The sequence below is a fragment of the Melanaphis sacchari genome, unplaced genomic scaffold (genome assembly GCF_002803265.2).
Source record: "Melanaphis sacchari strain LSU unplaced genomic scaffold, SCAv2.0 Contig59_pilon_pilon, whole genome shotgun sequence".
Classification (NCBI taxonomy): Eukaryota; Metazoa; Arthropoda; class Insecta; order Hemiptera; family Aphididae; genus Melanaphis; species Melanaphis sacchari.
The window spans coordinates 645,250-649,890 of record NW_020271423.1 but is presented as its reverse complement, the minus strand read 5'-3'; positions in this window follow the sequence as shown (position 1 = coordinate 649,890).

The following is a 4,641-nucleotide window of genomic DNA, read 5'->3' as shown; positions in this document are numbered from 1 at the left end:
AATAAAAATAAAAAACCAGCGTGAGATGACGAGGTAGAATATTAGGTACACGAGAAAACCAACTCGTATTTAACCCGTGTCATTTTACAAAAATCATTTCGGCTACCCATGTAGCCTAATCTAACGAACCAGTTGACTTTAACAATTGCACGAATAGGTCTGTTTGATGTGTAAATTATTTTGTGAAAAATTCAAGTTTATCGGAGTATTACAACCCGAGAAATATACAAAACAAAACACTAGCACGAACAATTTTGAAACGCTATTTGTTTTTCAATGTTACATACCGTGTGGTGCATGAAGTCAGGCGTGCCGTCGCAAAAGCGAACTATCTGGCCTTCCGAGTTTTTTCCCTTCAAGCAACGGGCTTGCACTTTGCAGACTCTGCCGTTGTTAACACTGTCGATTTCATTTCGCGTGTGTGAGTGTTTAGAAACTTCTAGAAGACCAAGAGTCCGACACAGACGACAGTAGTCAGTAACTACTAACTAGTAACGTTTTCATTTGTCGCAGAGCAGCCTTGCGTTTTCGTTGAAATCTGCGTCTACTTCGAGCTTGTAAATAATAATTTTTATAAGTAATACTTTATATTTGTACGTTTCGTGCGTTTGCAACGGTGTTCGCTGAAAAGAGGACGTTTTACAGTGAATTAATCGCGTTTTTGTGAATTTTAAAGTGTGCGAAGTAGTATAACATGGTGTCCGCTGCTTAAAAAAATAAAATTTAAAAACGTGAAGCTGCGAGAAAATACAAACAAAGGAATTGCTTTCCTTAAATGTTGCATTCAATTTACGGTGAATCGTAAATCAGAGTGTAATATGGTTGTAAATAAACACCATATTGAAAAAAAAAAACAGAATAAATTGTCCAAAAAACAATTAAGTCTATTGTACACAATTATTTCTGTTTCAACAGAAAAGTGTACCAACAAACTTTTAAGGTTTTTAAAATGTCCCCTTCATAGTAAAGCAAGAACTATTGCAGAAAAATATATTAAGTGGGCTTTGTCTTGCTGAAAAAGCAAAATTAATCATTCGGTAGTTATAGCCAATAATCATGACTGTAATTATACAATAATATACTTCCTCTTTGTGAAATAGAAAATTCATTTCTTTACTACCTGACATTAATTAATTATGTCAAGAATTTTAATTTAAAAATGAGTCACAAACACGCCGTGTAAAAACAACACCAAATAAAAAAAATCATTGAAATTACAAAAGTTGTGATACAAAAAAGTGGCTAAGTAATCTCGTAAATTTATTAATAAAGAATTATTTATCGAGAAAAACAATTAAAAATGATATTTATCATTCAGTAGTTATAGCCAATAATCATGACTGTAATTATACAATAATATACTTCCTCTTTGTGGAATAGAAAATTAATTTCTTTACTACCTGACATGAATTAATTATGTCAAGAATTTTAATTTAAAAATGAGTCCAACACATTGTAAAAACGTAAGCAAATAAAAATTTGAATTACAAAAGTTGTGAATACAAAAATGGCAGTTCTTCGTAATCTATTGAATAAAGTGTATTTATCGAGAAAAACAATTAAAAATGATATTAATTATTCAGTAGTTATAACAATAATCATGACTGTATTATACAATATCCTACTCCTCTTTGTGGAATAAATTAATTTTTTAAGCCTGACATGAATTATTGCTGTCAGAATGTCTTAATTAAAATAGTCACAACACACCGTAAAACATCGCCTAAATAAAAATTCTGTTATTATAAGTATTTACAACTGTTTGTATTAAATGAAGTGTGCCTTTATTACAAAATAATTTCACTAGTAGGATGTATTAAAATACATTGTTCTGGTTTAACTATGATAAAAATATCAGCTAAATATTCGCATCTTTGTATGCTAAGACGAACCGCGTGTGGTTGTAGTAATAATCAATAGTTTTGATGGCGATGTTTACGGTATGTTGTAATCGGCTAGATAACAGGCATAATGCGAAAACTAAGCCAATCGAATAGTAAGAAACTAATTACTATTCCTGAAAATATATTATGTAAGTCATAATCATCAATATTTACTGAGACTGACCAGCTCCTCATTACAACTATTTTCTCGATAAACTAATGTCATGCTCACTGTCTAACACTATATTCAATAGACCTGACCCATTAATTTTACACAACGTCCCCATTTCATTTCGACACAAATTAAAACCTGACTCATGTAATGTCAGTAATGAAATGGTATTCTATTCTGAAATATATTATGTAATGCAATCATTTACTAACTCTACCGAATGATGATGCCTTTTCAACCCTTATTATACTGCAATAGTTCTTTACTATCGAAGTTTAAAATTGTAAGTTGTTGATACACTCTATTGAGCAATATTATTGACGCAACAAACTTTAGTGTTTTCAATGTTTACAACCATATACACTACAGTTACAATTAAATAAAGTGAATATTTGACTGACAATTCTTTTATTTTCGCAATACGGATTTTAGACGCAAGCAGCTTAATTTATATATTACACTGGCACACTGTCACAAAAACTCATAAGTGATGCTAAACGAACGCAATTATAGCTTTACTGAAGACGTGCAAATGAAGTATATAGTATTATTTAAACTCGGCGCAGCTACGAGCTGCGTAAACAAAGCGTTACTGATTATTACTGATTCTGATAGATATTGATCTTCTAAGTTCTAGCTACTCACAATAATCGACGATGTTTAACGGCAAGTACGAAAGTCTATTATTACTGAAAATGGAAAACCAGATAATTCGCTTTACGGCTTTCTACCCTGACGCCTCTTTGATGAAAACAAACGCTCAAAGTAGACTAATGCTATGTTTATTTTATGTATTTATAGGGATTAACTAATACTCCGATAAGCTTAATTTTCCAAAATATTTGCATCAAACGAACCTATTCGTGCGGTGATGAAATCGGCTTTGTTCGCCGAACCGACTTCGCATGGTGTGCACAACAAAATATTTTGAGTTGGCTCCGGGCGTGACACCTGCTAATATTCTACCTCGTCATCTGCACGCTGATTTCGACACTATTTAGCTTGCGCCGCGATCGCTGCATTAATTAACCCACGTTATCCATCCGCATCACTTTTTCTATTCATCAGCAAATGTTGAAGCCGTTGACAACATTGCGCAAATATGCTGTAAATATTGATGGCGGTACATATTGCTGCCTAATATAATAATTAGTGTTCGCCGTGACCTTTTACGAGCAGATTGCTTTCGAAACCAGCTCACGTACGTCCTTCATGTGTTATATAATCGTGATTGCCTCTATATTTGGTATTTGTAACAACTCATAATAAAAGTGGCGTGATAAAAGCTGTGGCTGTGAATAATGGCACGTCATCACCTTTGCTCTGACCAATAATATAATACACAACTGGTGCATCGAAGATACACATACAATAATTTTGTTTAAGCAATTCGAACCTGACTACCTTCCGTCATAAGCAACATGTTCATTTTGTATAAGACTGATGACTAAGTGTCTGGCTGACCGATACTACACATAACCCAAAATGGAGACTTAATATTAACTTTGTGCTCATTTCAACGTATTAGTAATCTATCTAATGAACTTTCTAAACAACTGAAAGTGCCAGTTAATTAATTTCACTCATCAAGCGGTATTAAGCGATATTTTATGCTAGTAAAAATTAACAAGTATAAACAGCGGAAATAATATTATAGTATATTAATAGGTGAAAAATCGTTTTGAAATACTGAACAAACGCAACATAAAATAGTACAAAAATGAAAAACTTATGTTAATTAACTTATTGCCGCTAAAGCCCGAGGTCAGTAGAGGTTTCCTTCAATTCGTAATTCTAACAGCTATAAAATAGTAACTATGACATGGACATCGCAATGCTCGTATATATTTTATTTATATTTTATAACCATGTAGAAACCTCTAAAAATTTTAGAGTAACATTCTACTTGTATGGTATCTTAATCACTATTTCAAATTATAGTGAATAGAATAAAAATTTTTAAAATTCTTCTAAATATTTTCATATTATTTCTTATATTTTATGACCGCATTTAATCGACTGCTCACTCAAAAACTCTTGTTGGCAAATATTACGATAACTAAGGTATTTAGTCTTTCAGTCATCAGGAAAACATTTAATGTAACAACTCAAAAAGAGTACTTAGGCCTTTCGGCATTTACAATAAAACTTTTGTATTTTACCAGTTTACACAACAATACAAAAATAAATACTTATCATGGGCATTCGTCATTTGATTCGGTTTACAACGAACTATATTTGAACCAATGCAAAGGTGAACCATGCTGTGTTCGGCATTCTTTAAAAACTCTAACATACTTTCAGCTACCCATCTCTTAGTACGGTTCTTTTAATTCTGACCATTGGAAGAATACTATTGCTCCGAAATGCATCAGACGCATTCTCCATATTCTATGATTACTAGACTGAACCTTCATAAATTTTGCCTTTTCTTTCCCAAAAATATTTTGAGCTTTTCAAGAGTGACTGCAACCTGTTCGCTAGATCGTGTTGTTTCAAACGTTATTAATTGTATTCCACTGATTTCGCTCCAGACATTGATCGTCAACTTTGATGATTGATATCATTGATAAATAACAATATCTT